The 17,080-nt window shown below is 51.4% G+C and overlaps 1 long non-coding RNA gene across 1 annotated transcript in view; it reads right to left on the reverse strand.

The window, feature by feature from the left end:
- Positions 1-8,065: 8,065 nt before the first annotated feature.
- The window catches only part of LOC125612378, a 52,748-nt gene continuing 43,733 nt past the window's right edge, over positions 8,066-17,080 (reverse strand). Inside the window, exons 3-4 of the long non-coding RNA XR_007342744.1 lie at positions 9,473-12,707; positions 8,066-8,186 (exon numbers count right to left, since the gene is read on the reverse strand). This is a non-coding gene — a long non-coding RNA (uncharacterized LOC125612378). The remainder of the gene's footprint in view (positions 8,187-9,472; positions 12,708-17,080) is intronic.

The following is a 17,080-nucleotide window of genomic DNA, read 5'->3' on the forward strand; positions in this document are numbered from 1 at the left end:
ACATTTGCTGAGGAGGATTTTTGGGTTTGGGGGATTTGGGGTTTTTTTGTTTTTGTTTTGTTTTTTGCACCAGGGCTTGAACCTCAGGGGTGCTTTACCACTGAGCCACATCCCCAGCCCTTTTTACTTTTTATTTTGAGATAGGGCTTTTTATTTGAGATAGGCCAGCAGAGGCTGGCCCTGACCTTGCGATCCTCCTACCTCAGCCTCCCGAGTAGCTGGGATCACAGGCATGCGCCACAGCACTGGGCTGGAGGAAGCTTTTGAGATTTTCATTTGCCTGATTTTAGTTGTTTTGGGGTGGGATTTGGGGTTTCCTGAGTCCTTTAAGAGGCCTCAGTGGCGGGGAGGGGGTGGGGCAAAAGTTCTAGGGGCTGCAGGGCTTGGAGAGAAAGGTCTTGTGGGGGCAAAAGGGGGGAAGTAGAGGTTTGAAGGGTGACATCAGGATTCAAGAGGACTGAAGGGAAGACTGAGGTGATAAGAAAGGAAGAAACCCAAGTGAAGGGTAGAGAGAGGTTTTAGAGGAGCCAATTTAGGGAGATCTAGGTTTTTCCAAAGAAGCCACTGAAGTGTCCAGCCCTCCTTAGTGAGTTCACGGCGACGGCAAGGAAGGGTCTTCGGCCAGCGGAAGACCCCAGGATCTTAACCACGGGCCCTTCCACACAGACAGACCTGAGGCTCCAGCCCTGCCTCTGCCTGCCTGGCGTTTGCAACCTAGCCTCTGCGCTCAGATTTAGGAACGACGCCTTCCCTTGCTTCAGCAGACGGCTGTCCAGAGAAATGGACGCTGCCGGGAGCTGGCCTCAGCCACGGATGGCCAATCCACCAGTCGAGGGTGAACACAAAGGCCTCGGTGCGTGCCTGGGGCCCCAGTGAGACAGTCAGGGGTCCAGAGCTGAATCTGATGCGATCCAAGTCACAGACACCTAAACTGTTAACCACAGAGATGATTCACAATGGTTAAAATGCCCAGGAAGACTTCACCCAAGTCCCCTGCAATGGGGCACTGAGTAGGGATCAGAGACCTTTGTCAACTCCAAACACTGCAAGACCTCGGGGGTGACAGCCAATGGATGGGAAATTACTAGCAGGAGAAATCAAGGATGGGAGAGTCTCACTAAACTCCAGGGTTCTTCCTACAGACCGGGACGGGAACTCTTCAAGAGCAGGTGGAGTCTCTTCACCTGACTCAGCGGCTTTCCTGCCCAGACTGAGCACCGCAGGCCCCGCAAGGACAAGGCGCCATGGGAGGTCAAGGAAGTGAAATCTCAAAGCCAGAAATCACAAGAGGCTGTCTCAGCACAACCCCTCCTTTCACAGATGAAGAACAGCAAGCCCTGTGGGGTCACGTCAGAGGCACAGGCAGGATCAGGGATTGCGGCCAATGCTGTGGCCTGAACCTGTCCTCCAAGACTCACATACTAGACATTCATCTCCAAATGCATATGTTTATTGCCTTTGGAGGTGGGGTCTTTGGAAGGTACTTAGGATCAGATGAGGTCATGAGGGTGGAGCCCGCATGACACCCTCTGTAGGAAAAGAGAGACCCAACCTGGCACCCGTGCCCTGTCTCTCCATGAGACGCCCCCCCCACCATAATGCCATACAAAGGCCCTCGCCAGGCTCAGAGCCATGTTTTTGGACTTCCCAGCCTCCAAATCATAAACCAAATAAACTTTGATTGGTATAAATTACCCAGCCACAGGCATTTTGTTATAGGAATAGAAAACTGACTAAGACACCTCCACATGCTGTTTCCCTTGTTCTGGCTGCTGGAGTCTCCCTCCGTGTCATGTAACCAAGTCAGAAAAGGGTCTTGTCCCAAAAGCTACACTAGATATTTTGGTTTATTGAAGGCTACTGAGCCTGTCTTCCACTTCTCTCCAGTTTAAAGGTGATGGGCCCTGTTGTCAATGGGTTGTGTGAGGAGCTCAGTGAGAGGACCTGGAGGCTCTGTTTTGATTTCTGCAAACCTCCCAGTATTTGAATGGGCTCTGGTTCAGGGCCCTTGAGTCTTATCTTTCCCATTCTTGCAGCTCTATTTTTATAATGTCTAAAATTACATTGTATCAGATTTAGTCAACTGCTTCCCAGATCCCCTTAAAAGTATATAACACTGTTAAAACCATTGTTTTTAAAATGTCCCTTTAAAACATGACATTTATTAACCATTATATTAAGATAAACTATGAAGTTATCCCCAATATAGATGTTACCCTTTGATTTAAATTCCAACTCGAGTAAACCAGGCAAGGAACATTAAAAGCTGAATGGTTTTTAGGACCCCCTGGGTAATGCTAGAATTTGTGGCATGCCAAACACCAGCACAGCATATTTAAGCGGGTCTTGGTTAATCACATTTGGGGCCCAATTAAACTTTTCTGACTTACACTAGTTTCTACCTGGGCTCCAGCCAGGGGAACCCAGCAGGTGAAATTGCCAGAGGCGAAAGGAAACTTGAGCTCAGGCTGGGGAGGCCGTCTGCTGCTCATTAAGTGGGCTCTGGGCAGATTCTGAAGGACAGCTAAGAACAGAGCCAGAGAAAAGCCACCGAGAGGAGAGGCCAGGCCCTCCACCTGCCCTGCTCTGCCTTCCTGGGAGCCCCGACTTCACACTTGCCACGCACGGTGGAAGGGTGCTCACCCCAGGGGGGTCAGGCAAGCTTTGCCCTTGGAGGCCAGATCCTGGGTCTCCCCAAGGTCATTGTCAGGGGTTTCTAGACTCAGATGATCTGGAAAACAACTTTCCAGGTGCTCTTGCAATCCCTTTGGTCCGACAGATGCCCCTTGAAGGTGTTTTGGTTCCTAAAACTGGTGAGGGGTGTCTGACGTCACATTGGAGGAAAGTTCTGTCAGAACCTGGAGCAGGAAGCAGAGCCTGGTGTCTGACCCCAGAGAATCCTCCAGAAGGTACTTCCCTCTGAGCTTCTCACGAACTAACAGCTGGAGGTGCTTCGGGTGGGGGGGGGAGACAGATTGAGAATGAAGGAAGAAGGGGCCGGTTGGCCACCAAGCTGTCCACCAGGACTGACACGAAGCAGAGAAGCTACCGGAAAAATGGTGCAGATCAAACTGCTGCCCCTGCCTGCCTGTGCTCTGAGCTCTGAGCTGGGCCTGCCCTCTCCAGGTTTCAGACCCAGTGAAACTTGCCCAGAAGGACTGGTGGGCAGCCTGAGGCTCCCAGCTCCTGCAGAACAGCCTGGATGCTCAGCTTCCCAAGTCCCTCTAGACCCCTGCAGTGCCCTCCTCTGCCCTGCTGCAACCTGCAGAAACCAGCAGGGGGCGACGGGGGATGAAGAAGAGACAAACAGACACAGAAAGAGAGAAAAAGCTGGGGCCCGGTGGTTCTTCATCCCCTGATGAGGGATGAACCACCCAGAGTCAGATCAGCACATCACTGTATAGGCTTTAGCATCAAAAGGGTTTTCTGTGAAAGGTTTCTTCAAATCAAGCAGGCTGAAGGACAAAGCCCAGTTATAATTATCTTTCTGTGTTCATAATTCTCTACCCCTGGCAGCTGGTGTCTGAACTCAGGGTCAAGACTGACAGTCCTGGGGCAAGGACAAAACCTCCTTTGAACAGGGCATCACCGTAGCAACTGGGCAGTCTCACCTCCTGCCTTTGCACAAGGAGTTCCCAGCCCAGGTGTGGTCCTGACACCGGACAATCAGAGACTGCCACTCAATTCACCACTCCCGACAACTCACGGCAAGCTAGTTACCTCTGATTCATTCTTCTACGGATTCATTATTTCCACAAGTATTCATGGCACTGTTGGCTGTGTGTCGGAGACCATGGAGGGCATCAGACACGTGAAAAGTCCTTCCAGTCAAAGAACGTACACTCCAGTTGGGGTGGAAAATAGACCCTGCAAAATAAATAGATAATTCCAGGTAATGAAAAACTAGAAAGAAATGGCTTTGGTAGGATGATAGGGAATAACTGAGGGGGGCATGGGCATTTTGAGAATGTTGGTCAGAAGACCACCTTGAGGAAGGAATATTGGAACTGAGTCCTAAGATGTGAAGAAGAAGTCGCCATTTTAAAAAATGAAGGTGAGAAGGTTCTAGGCAAAGAGAACCACAGATTCAGATGCAGGTGCTCTTCAGCTCACGTTGGCACGAAGCCTGGTGAACCCACTGCAAGCTGGGCACGCCCCGGAGACACCAACCTACTGAGCCCCGAGGCAGAGCCACACAGCAGCCCTGGAGCTTTGGAAGTCTGATCTCCACCGCAGCCAACTGGAGCCATGGCTCACACTGCCAGAGAGCCTCGTGCCACGTGGTCAGCCCCGTGAAAGATCAAATCCAAGGCTCCAAGTGCGGTTTCTATTTGTGTGTTGCTTTTGCAACATTGAAGAGTTGAAAAACCATTAAGTCAAACCCCTGTAAGTCAGGGAGCTCTGCACGTGTGTGTGTAAGGAATGTGGAGGGGTCAACACCAGGAGCCTCCCCCCAGGGCGGGAGAAAAGGGAGCAAGGCCAGGAGAGCAGGGAGGCTGCACCGAAGGAGGCCTCAAGTGCCCACAGGCTGGGCAAGCTGTTTGACACGATGCTATAAGTGCCTTAGAATGGTTTGAAGCAAAGCACTGGCGCAATCTAATTCCTATTCTAAGAGGCTCATCCGTGTGACAAAACAGGTCTGAGAGGGACAGGATCAGAGACAGGAAAACCAGTGGGGGTGCCATTGTTGTGAAGTAACTGAGACATGACGGAATCTAGATGAGTGCGATGGCAGCCATGGGGGAGACAGAGGCATGAGGAGCTGCCCATGGAGACAGATCCTGCAGGACCCACTGCTGAGGGGTATGGCCATGAGGGAAGGATAAGTTGGCTTCAAGCAGTAGGTGCATGGAGATGGGGAGGGCTGGGCAGATAGCCAACGGACTTGGGTGTTCACAGAGGGCAGTGGAGGTGAACAGAATGGGGTGGTCAGGGCTTCCCTTTAGACGTGTGCAATCTGAGCCATGAGACACCCGGACACAATGTCCAGCAGGCAGCCGGACGTGCACCTCTGCTCACGGTGGTGGATGTCCAGGGTGGCACCTCATTCCTGATCAAGCCATGAGACAGCAACCTCCCTGTCTCTGCACAAGCTGATTATCAGGATGCATGTACAGAACCCTGGGCCTGACCTAAACGGACCTTGAGAACCTGGTGCCATCAAGTCTCCCACAGCAGAGCCTGAAGAATGAGAACAGGGCCTGGCGGCCTAGAGGAAGAGTGAGGGAGGACGGCCTCGGCTGCAGGGCAGGCCAGAATCGTGGGGAACTGCGCTCAGTCCAGAACACCAGGCGTGCCCTGGGACAGCCAGTCAGCCCTCCTTACCCGGCTGGTTAGGTTCCCCTGCCACCTCCTGAGCAGAGACAGATTGGAGCACCCTCCTGTCACCTTGGGGTCGACCTACAGTAAGTAGGTCGCCACTGGATTTGCCACAAGATCTGCCTGGTTTTGTCCTGGGTTCCTGTTCGGCTCATCTCCCTGAGAGCAGAGAGAAAGGCGTCCCAGGGCAAAACCTCTCGACTTCAATAACCAAGAGTCGGGACTTAAATCTTCTCTTGGTCACTCAATAACTGACTTCGGGCCAAAAGCAATCACTCTAAACTCTTGCGTGCGACTGGACGGTACTCTCTCGGCAATCCAACAGGTCAGTGCTAACAGACACAGAACACACCTTCATTCCTTCTCTTTCCTGTTCTCAATGACTCTGTTCCTTCCAGGCCTAGAACTTCCCTTTCCTGAGAGCTGGACTTCTGTCCCTAAACTAGGGGACATCAGGCAGCGACTCTTCATGGGAACTTCTTCCCAGGATTCCCTTCAGGAATCCTCAAAACTCGAGCTTAGAGCCACGAGCTGGTGACAGGGGCCTGCCCTCTCAGACCCCCACAGACTTCCTGGCGTTGAGCTCTGCTGCCCTGGAGCCACCAAATGGACACGTCCTGGTGGGCCCTGGTCTCTTCCCATCCTGCCTGTAGTAAGGAGCTGGCCTCTCTCTCTGCTTGTGTCCCCACCACTTTTTCCTGAAACTCGGCTCCCTTCAAATCTTTTCCTTGTGTGGAAACTCTGGGTGACCCCTTCCTACCCACCCAAAGCAGTGCAGGATCGCTGTGGCGTCCACGCAGCCGGCTGCGTGAACCCAACTCACGTTTCAGAACCTCCCTTGGTCCCCTAGCAACATATCATCTGTATTTCATCTGAACAGTCCTCAGACTTCTTTGGTCTCTTTATACCTTTAAAAATTATCAAAGACCCCAAGACGCTCCTGTTTTTGTGGGTGATAACTTGGATGTATACCACACTATAGATCAAGACAGACATTTGAAGGGTATTTATTAACTCAATAGCAATGAGCCATGGCATGATCACATCAATAATGCATTCCCTACAGACCAGCCATGTTTTCCAAACAGAAACTGGGTGAGAGGAGCAGCCTTGCTTGGGTTTTGAGAGTCTCTGGTGTCTGGCTTGGTGAAGGGCAGCCGGGTTCCATATTCTCTGTTTCTTGACTCAATCTGCAAAACATTATTTTGGTTAAATTGTCTTTAGAAAACCCAGCCTCACGCAGATTTGCAGGTGGAAAGGGGAGGCCCCTGTGGGACTCCGAAGGGCTCTTGGGCACCCACAGGAGGCCCGGGATTCACTGTGAGAGCCGGGCTCTGGCCCGTCCAGGCTCTTAAACACTCCCCTGCGATGCCCTCAGGTTTCCTCCCACGCCCTGACCTCGCCCTGTTCTCTCTCCTCACCCTCACTGACCTCCCCAGCCCCTAAGCGGGAAGAGGGTCTGCTGAAGAAGCCCCACAGCCCTCGAGGAGCCGGTAGAGCGGCATCAGGTAAAAGAGGGCCCAGCGTGTGCTCCTGGAGCTGATATTCCAGCAGGGACCCAGCCCTGCCAGCTGCCCACAGGCTCAGAGCTGACAGAGCTGGCAGCTGCCTCCAATGGCTCCTGGAACCTTGCAACAGTCAGCTCGGGCTGCCGTAACAAAACATCCACGACTGGGAGGAGCAAACACCACGTGATTATTTTCTCACGGTTCTGGAGGCTGGAAGTCCAGGAGCAAGGCAGGGGCTGCGCTGGGTTCCCCTGAGGCCTCCCTCTCTCCTTGCCTGGGGACTTAACGCCCAGAAACATTAGATGGCTGAGTTTACCTATGTTGAGACCACCTCAGAGTGAGTCAGCCTTTCATCACTGACCAAAATACCCAGCAAGAACAACTCAGAGGAGGAAAAGCTCATTTTGTCTCACGGTTTCAGAGGCTCAGTCCGTGGCTGGCTGACTCCATTGCTCTGGGCCTGAGGTGAGGCCCAACATCATGGTGAAGAAAGCTACTCAGCTCATGGCAGCCGGGAAACAGAGAGAGGGGGAGAGAAGCCGGGACAAGACATAATCCAAGGACATGCGACCTCACCTGTTTCCTCCAGCCACACCCCACCTACAGTACTCTAAGTAATCCATTCAGATTATTAATCCAGCAAATGGATTACTCCACTGATTAGGTTGTGGCTCTTGTACAGTTTCACCTCTGAACTTTCCTGCCTTGCCACATGAGCTTTTGGGGGAACAGGTCATATCTTAACCACAACAAACTCCAAAGCCGGGAGTTCTCTAATGTGACTTCCTCATAGAAAGCAATGTTTAGCATTAGATAATGATAATTATAATAATATGCAGATTACATATTGACATATCACATTATTAAAGCTCAGAAGTTACTGGAACAATGACCTGGAAATTAGACCAACAGAAGTTTTACAACTGATTTACCATTGCCGGTGCAAGGTGATAATAAAAAGTTGGCCAACTTCCTGTAAATTTTATTGTTGTTTTTTTTTTAATTCTCTATGAATTTAAAAATGAATTCCCTTATCACTGTCATCCAAGGTGGGTCCTCCCACTATCCTGCCCTGAATATGCCACTGGCTTTCTTTCTACCCAGGTGCAAAACTCCATGTGTCCCTTAGCTCATCCTGAGTGTAAATGAAGATCTTCCCATGCTCAAAAGACCCTCAGACGGGGGAGTGTCTGGTGCCAGTATGAGGTTGTGGGAGATGTCACAACACAAGTGCCTCCTTGTGTGATTTGTCTGTGCAGAAGCCTGAAGCCCAGGTGCCTGGGACAGCCAGAGAAACCAGGGAGAGAGGGGTCCAAGCAGTGTGCTGTCTGCCTTTCGTCCAGACCTTTGGACTGAGCCCTGTGGAAAGAGAAGGACATCACAGACAGAGAGCAGATCCCCCCACACTCATTCCTGAGCTGGATGGATCCTGCCATCTTGCTAACTTCCAACCAACCCAACCACACTCCCCAGCTTGGCTGCCACGCGAGCCCTCAACTCATCCTGACTTATTTCCAGCCTGACCTCGCTTCTCAGCCCAGTATTTCCCAGTAGAAATCCATGATTCCTTCTCTTTTCATAAATCGTCAGGAGCTGCCAGCCCCCTGTCTGATCCAGCACCCAGCTTTGATCCAGGCCTCCGGGCTAGAAACACTCCGCCCCACCTTTCCCCGAGAGACGTCTCTTTTCCCACGAGGTCCCGAATCTGCCTTCCTGTCCTCTGGTCCTTTCTGTCCCATCACTTGTCCCTTCCCTGTGGCACAAGCAGTCTACAACTCACAATGGTTTCACAGTATTTTTCCACTTCCCGATGGTTTGCAAGCCAGCCCCGTTCAGTGGCATCAGGACTCTGAATTTTGAACCTGGCTGCTTCCCCGGGGTATTTGTATAGGGAATGATACTATAGAGATGACAGGCAGCTGTAGCCCCCGTCCACCCCATGGTCACAGGGAAACCACACACACTCCACCGAGTTCTGTGCTGCTGAGCTCCAGGGCCTGGTAGGTTAGGTGTGTGACATTCATTTTCTTTCCACTTGGGATTTTTTCAGCCTACAGTCGGCTTGTTGGCTTTTGGGATTGGGGGAAGACATATGGCTTCATTTTTCACTCCCTATATAAATTTCAGCAAGACCTGTCAGGGTCTCAGGTTCCTCTTGTTGAAAACACTGATAACCTGCCCTCCCTGCATGCCCGCTGTGAGGGAGACGGAGGCCACAGGCATCCAGAGCCCAGCACAGGCCTGCGGGCAGAGGTGCTCAGCAATGTGGGGGTCGGGGGGGCAGCAACCCACGCTCACTTGTGGGCTGCCAGGCTGCCCTTGCTGTCCTTAGGCAGTAGTCGCCTCTGGGCTACTGTTAGAAAGACACATCTGGACCTTGGGACCCCTGTGGTCATTGTTCTTTGATCCAATCAGCAGCACTGACTGGCCCCCACTCTATGCCAAGGCTCGTAATTTGTCACCAGGGCCCCCTGAGTGAGCATGTTGTTCTGCTAATTCTCAAACGGAACCAGGAAAGGCCAGCACAGAAGCTACGTGGCAGCCACCACCCTGCCTGCGTACCATCAGGGTCTCACAAGTGTCCCCTGCCACTGACTCGTCCCAGGCACGCCCACTAAGACTCACCGGAGTCTCAGTTTACTCACCCTGACAATGGGGGTGCTCTCAATTCCCAGAGTGACTGCAAGGAGTCCAGGAGACCTCACCAGCCCAGGTCTGGCCCAGAGATGAAGCCCCTTGGGGAGGGTGGAGTCTGCCTCTGACTTGCTCCCAAAACAGTCCCTGAAGGCTTTGGGTCTTAGCAAAATACTGCACATGCGGATTTCCACCCATGCAGTTAAAATATCTGAAAGATCAATTTCCCCAACAACCAAACAGAAGGCGGAGGCGGCACTAGAAAGCCAGGTTCGCACTTCCTGGGGCCACTGGCTGGAGCTGCCCCAGACCCAGCGCTCCCGCTGCCCCTGGCTCTCAGAGGCGGGATGCCCCAGAGCCCTGCTCCTTTATAGCTGGAGCTCCGGTGTCCTCTGCGGTGGCTCCGGGCTGTGTACTCAGAACAGCTTGCTTTGTTTGAAGCCAGCGGATTCTGCCTAAACATGCCAATCGTGTTAGCTCTAAGTAGGGAGCGGGGAGGAGGTTAAAGGAATAAAACCACCTCTGAGAGGCAATTACAGGTTCCCAGGGCTTCTGAACAGCAGCTTTAACGTGAGAGGCACATACAGGGAAGACTCGGCGCCTCGGAGGGCTCAAGGCCTGTCCCTGCTGAGCCAAGGAAGCAAAGGGGCCCTGGGTGTTCTGCAAAAGCCTGGTCCCAGTGTGTGGGGACTGGCCCCGGGTGGTCTGAGACCCAGGAGAGGGGCAGACAGGCCCAGGAGCGCAGACTGACTGGCAGAGCAGGTCCTGGGCGGCAGCAGGAACAGATGGATCCTGCCATTCGGGTCAGAAAGACAGTGTGGGTGTGGGCCAGGGCGGAAATGGCTTCATCTTGAGCTACCATCTAAGAGGCAGGCTCATCCCTGAGTCAGAGCCATGTTCTAAAGCGCAGTATGCCACGCCTACAGTTTGCCTATTTATAATTTGTCGGGGACTATGCAGGAAGAAAGAGCCAGGGCTATGCCAGGGCAGTCACGGTGGCCAAGACTCAGGATGGCCGCGGTCGTGCCACACTGAATCCACGCACTTGGTCTCTATCCAGAGGTGGCCACAAAGGGAGCAGAGGGGGCACTTCTAGGTTCCCCGACGTAGCAGGTCACCGAGCTCTTCCAATAGAGCCCCTCATGCCCAATCCACAGCCTCTCCAGAAGGTGAGGTTGGTGTCAAAACAGGGTCTGGTTCCAAAAGCCACCCATGTCCTCGATGCTTCCTCAGTGAGAGGAGGGGACATCTTGTCATGAGGCAGAGTCTCAGGCCACTAATGGCCTTATGCTAGCTCTTCAGACCCCAGACTGGCCACCGTCTTGCACATCAGACCTTAGGTCATCACACTTGGGACCCTCCATTCAAAAGAGGAGGTATCCCCTGTGCTCCTCAGAAACCAGCCCCCACCCCACTTAGGTTTCTGTGGCCCTACTCAAGTGTGCTTCAAGGTGTTCAGATGTGTTTATTAATTAGTACTCATTATTGACTTGACATCCTGCTGTCACTTAAATAAACTTGGTGAAATTAATGAGGCCCCTAATAATATTCAGCTTTCTTGTGCTAATTATTTTTTTGGTGAACAAATGCATTGTTAATATAAATAGCAGTATTAATCAGGCCAAGAATCAATATTTGTGCAGGAGGTGAGCCCCAGAGCCTTAGAGAAAGGACACGGTAACATTGGTGGCTCCCAGGAGTCCAGAACCTGGCCCAAGGAGACGGTGGGCTCACCTGGGAAAGGGGCTCGGTGCGAGCTTTATTGACGGTGGGGTGGGAGGAAGAGGAGGAGAACTGCCCTCGAAGGCAGAAAGGGAACGTGCGGAGGAACCTGAGGTACAGAGCTCTCTAAGGCTCAACCACCAACATCAATTTAGAGCCAACGAAGAGTCTGCTGTTGTCTTCACCCCCATGTTCAGCTGCTCCCTACGTCCCCCCTGATCTGACCAACCAATCAATCCTCAGCCAGCACCTTCTGGGTTGGGCTTCCTGCCCCTGCTTAGGTTTACATTCTCATCATCACGAGACCTTCTGACCCATATCCAGGCTTAGCCCATTGGCTAAGGTTTGGATCTGCCTTGTCCCTCAACATGTTCGTGTGTGAGAAGCTTGGTCCCCAGTGTGGTGGCAGGGAACCAGTGGGAGATCATTAGGTCACGTGGGCTCCACCTTCATGAGTGGATTAATGCTAGTCTCATGGGATGGGTTGGGTCCTGCAGAAGTGGATTATTTCCCACAAGAGTAGGATGTTTATAAAAATGATGATCCTGGCCCCTGCCAGCTCTGGTGCTTCCTGTCTCGGTATGTGGGGCCAGTTCTCTTTCTGCCTCTCCACCATGCTGTGACACAGCCAGGGAGCCCTCACCAAGACTGGCACCAGGATGTTGGGATTTTCCAGCTGAGAGAATCATGGGCCAACCAAATATCCTCAGGTATTTTGTTACAGCAACACAAAATATACTAAGACATCCTCCAATCAGGCCTCCAAAACAGAGACCAAAGACCAGAGGAGAAAATTTCCCCTTGGCGAAGGAGTTTTCTAGGGCTTTTGAATGGCTAAAGTTCTGTCCAAGTTCTTTCTGCTGTGCAGACACTTTTCATGAAGTTCAAACTCTCCAAATCTGAATAATCCTTATCTCCCAGCCTTATATCTCACAGGCACAAAATGCTCTAGGAACTCACTCCCCCCACCCCACCGTTGCTGCTAGTTATCCCTGAATACTCTGCCCTTAAAATCACACTTGCTGTGGGGACCTTCCCTGAACCCCTGGCCAGAGCCCCTCTTCCCTCCCATAACTCCTGGGGTTCCCACTTTTATAGCTCTTATCACACAGATGATGATTTTCAGTTCATGCACCTTTCTTATTCCCTGGTCTATGAACCTCCTGAGGGCATGATGTTTGCCTGATTCATCTCAGACTCTACAAAACCCAGTGGTCCATAAATGTTTGATGAACAAACAAGTGAATAAGCCCTCGTGGGAGGGGGATCAGGGGATCAGGGGAGAGACTGAGAAGTCAGTAGGAAGGGAGGCTGGGGATTCGGTCACAGTAACAAATGGAGACCTAGCTTATGGATGCATCTGGTGTGGCCTGCGGGGCTTTCCAACGCAGTGGACGTCCCCCAGTGAGTGGACTTGGTGTGGACGAGGGATGTTTAGAAGGAGGTGGTAGAGAGAAACAGGCAACGGTGAGACTCCGGCTGCCAGGTCCAGAGATTCCTACTGATGCTGGCAGAAGACATTGCCTGGAAGAATATGGAATGGTTACCACCCACGCTCAGCTCAAACGGCGCATGAGGGAGAGTTGAAAAGGGTGGGCTCAGACAAACAGGAACCATCTCCAGAATGCACATTCCAGAAGGTTCCAATGGGCAAGAAGCAGCCCAGTGATCAAGGAGAGAGAACCAAGTCCCCTTGGATATCACGCAGGGCCCTTTTCGATGGGTTGGCCCCTCCTATTTTGGGAAATGTGGGGTGTCTTGTTGAAGGAGAGCAAACTTGTGTCAGTGAATTGTCAGGCCTCCTGGGAAACTTCCGGTTCTTTGCCAAGCACACTTGGAGCCTCCACATCCTACCCATGAAGGAACACTGGACCATGTCAACAGATTTCCCAGGGTGCAAAGAGGTGGGAGGTCCCATAACCCAGCCCTCGCAAGTTCTGGGGTCACACAATCAGTTCTCAGAGATTTGCACAAAAGTTCCTTGCCCGATGACGATGGGTATACCCGTTACATCCAAAGAGAAATTCATTGATCCCCTCCCAGGTACCAGACCCGGTGCCAAAGCCTTCATCTCACTAAGGCCTTTCTACTCTGAGGAGTTTCTAAAATGCATCAGTCCACCTTACAGGAAATCTCAGGAAGCACTGTCTGGGAAAGACTCCAAGGGCTGTTAAGCCAGCCCAGAATTTTTATCTCAGGATTTTTGGCAGTCCCTCTACTCCTCAACGAGAAGTAGGCCAATGTTAAGAATGGAGACTCTTTTTCACCATAAAATTGGAAGATGGTACAAGTAAGTGAAGCTTTATTTGAGTTGAGAATCCAAAAACTCTCTACCAAGTGGAGAGAGTCCAGCGTGTCAGAAAGCTTAATGCCCTCGGGAAACAAAATCGCATTAATATTCAAAGATGGTGCAATCTTTCTTCAAGTTTCACAACTGATACTAAATTAAGCTGTGAAGTGCAACCATGCTAATTGGCAAGAGGCACATGACAGACAATAATGGGGTAAAGGTTCACTTCTTATTCCAATTAATTACAAAAGAGGATTTTTTAAATGAAGGAACAAACTCCCACATACACCATATGGACCCTGAGCACCTAGATTGACAAGCACCTCTCTGGCACAATGGGACACCATGCCGCCATCTTGCAAAGACCTGAGGGAGATGAGGTACTCTGGCCTATTAGCATGTCAAGATGTCATATTCTCAAGTCCAATGAGGTGTCTTAATGCATTTGAATACCTCTTTGGGTTCACTTATAGTGTATAGCAAAAATCCTTCAAATGAAGTAAATACCACTGAGTTAGAACTCTTTACGGGGTGCTCTTGGCTGTGATCGTTGGGTTTTCTTGGGTGTAAGATCTGTTAGAGATTATGAGGCATACAAACTCGCCATCCATCTCCACCAGAGTCTAAGCGATGGGGAAGAAACACGAGGAACTGCAAACAGAAGCAAGCAACCCACTTTATTGAAGTCCTCGAGGATTGCCAAAGGACGAGGTCCATTTGAACTTGAGACAAGGTTTAGATAGGAGGCCAGAGTGAGGACGTGCTGTCCCCGCCTGTCTTCACTTGAATTCTCTCCAAATGCAAGTCTGGGGTGTGGGCAGCCTGTTCGTGGGCAGACCTCCAGAAGCAGCAGCGAGAAGCAGGTGATGGGAGGGAGAAGGAGAAACCCACACTGGGCACATAATCGAGTTCCCTGCTCTGTGCATCTGGGCTCTCCGAATTTCCACCCCAGCCCATCAGCAAGTGTGCATCCACTCACTCCCACCGCCCCTGGTGGAGGGGAGCACCCACCTCCAGGACAGCCATGTGCACGGTTGAATGTCAAATGGTCCCCAAAGGCCTACGTGCTCGTGGCTTTTTCCCCAGGTGGTGCTCTTGGGAGGTAGTAGGGACTTTAGGAATTGGGGGTGCTCTCAGTTGTGGCCTTTAGGAAGTAGGGGCCTAATGGCAGGTTTTAGGTCACTGGGAGCATATTCTCAACAGAGATCATGAGACCAAGTCTCTATTTCTATTTTTCACTTCACCACCATGGGGTGAACAAGTTTGCTCTGCCGTGTCCTCCTGCCATGATGAGCTGCCTCACCACAGACCCAAAAGCAATGGGTCCATTGGATCATGGACTGAAATCTCCCAAACTAAAAGTAAACCAAAATACACCTTTCCTCTTTGTAAGTTAATGACCTCAGTTATTTTGTTACAGTAATGGAAAGCTGACTAACACAGCATACCTGCTTGATGAATGGTCTCCCACCAATGTCAGGAATGTCAAGGATACACAGGGGATGGGAAATGGAAGAGCACCGTGGGCTCTTGAGAGAAGCTGCTATTGGACCAAGAATGTCCCTCCACAGCTGTGACCAAAACTGAATGGGAGAATAGCACAGGAGTTGGCAGCTTCCCCCTTCAACGCAGGTGCCAGCAACACACAGGCACTGAATTAAATATTCCTCTCCCTTCAGAGGACACCTCAGGGCCTGACCCTGGGTATAGGGGCAGGAAAGGATCTATGACTCCTCTTACGGATGGAAAAGGGAAGGATTAAAGGTCTTTCCTGATTGTGGGCCAAAACAGCACTGGATTGGTTCAGCAAGTTCTTGTTATTTTAGAAGCTAATAAAATCTCTTTCTCAGATTGTGGGCTCCAGGCTGCCTTCCCCACAGTTACTCAGAGACCCAAATGCCTTTTGTGTCAAAGTTCTGCCATCTTTAACATGTGACTCGGCTCTCCATGTTGGTCTGCATGTTGGCCATCGCTGACTCCAAGGAAGGCTGGGGACGGCTCCAGACATGTAGGACAGACAGCGTCCACTCTTTGCATAAATTCCCTCCATTGGTAAAGACATGGCCCCAAAGATAGCTGGGTCTCAGCCATCAGATCCACCAGCCCCCTCCCTTAACAGGTGGAGAAGGTGAGAGGAGGACGCCCCTGCTCTGGGGGCGGGGAGTGGAGGCCCCTGCACCAGTGACAGCCGACACCTACAGAGCAATGACTCCGTGTAGGGGCCTCTCCTAGGACCTTGACGAGATTGTCACGGAACTTCACAGCAGTCTTAGGCTGTGGACAGGATCATTATTCTCATTTTACAGACGAGGAGACCAGGCAACAGGCGGAGAGTTTCTGGAGGTCTCACAGCCAAGTGGCTGCAGAGCTAGGATCAGACACAGCCAGAGGGCACCAGAGTCCGGGCTCCTGCCCCCCTTGTTATGTTCTGCTCTTCCCTCTTCAAGGGAGTTGGGTTCCCTGGCTGATGGTGTCAGCCTGTAGCCATCACCATAGAGATTCTTTGTTGCAGATTTTATAAAGTCCACAAGCTCATACGGCATGAGCACTGTGGATTTTTCTGCATGTGATTTCAGACCACTCCAGAGACACAAAGGATACACTCAATTTTAGTAAGCACGCTTCTCCTTACTAATGAGTCAGTGGTGTATTTTAAGATATAGAATATACATCATAATTTGTAAAACATTTATCTTATATTGTAAAATGCATATTGGGTTCACTAGCATGTTGGGAATGTGTGTGCCTCCGCCCCCCCTGCCAAAAAAATCCATATATTGAGACCCTAACCCCAGTGTGAGGTAGGAAGAGGTGGGGCTCTCGGAACGTGATCAGACCATGAGGGTGGAGCCATCATGAACGGGATTAGCTCCCCAAGAACAGAGCTTCCTCACCGTGTGAAGAGAAGCAAAAAGATGGCTGTCTGTGAAGCAGGAAGCACCCTGCACTCACAGAATCTGCCGGTCCTCCCCTTGGACGTCCCAGGCTTCCGAACTGAGAAGTAAGTCTCTTTGGTTAATAAAGCACCCCGTCTGTGGTAGTTTGTCACAGTTGCCCAAACACACCAAGACAGCGGCCAAGGAAACTGACCCCGCATTGTCACCTCCTGCCTTTTGGCCAGTCAGTTCCACCCTTGAGGACCCTGTCACCATGAAGGAGCTCCAGGGCTCTGTGTCTGCCTTTCCCCAGGTGCAGACTTGGGGGTCACTCTGCTCAAGCAGTTTTGTGGAAAGCTTGGCCGGCCTCCTCAAAGGCATTGGTCGGGTCAGGCACCTTCTCAAGGCACCAGCAAGGACCTGTCCTGCATTCCCAGACAGTCACTGGCCATGGCAGCGCAACGCCAGTCGCTGACTCCAGTTGCTGTTCTTGCTGTGTGCATATCTGTCTCCAGATCTCCTCATTTATTAGGACACAAGTAATGTCGTTTAGGGGGCCCCCACTCCAGTATGACCTCATCTTAAAATACCTGATTACATCTGCAATCTGAGCACTGGGAGTTAGGACCTCAACATAAGAATCAGAGAAAGGGGGACCCTAATCCATCCTGTAGAACTGAAGAAGGGGTTCATATGGGAGTATATTCAGCACCCCACATATGCACCAGTCC

This window comes from Marmota marmota, unplaced genomic scaffold, assembly GCF_001458135.2.
Source record: "Marmota marmota marmota unplaced genomic scaffold, marMar, whole genome shotgun sequence".
NCBI classification, from domain to species: Eukaryota; Metazoa; Chordata; class Mammalia; order Rodentia; family Sciuridae; genus Marmota; species Marmota marmota.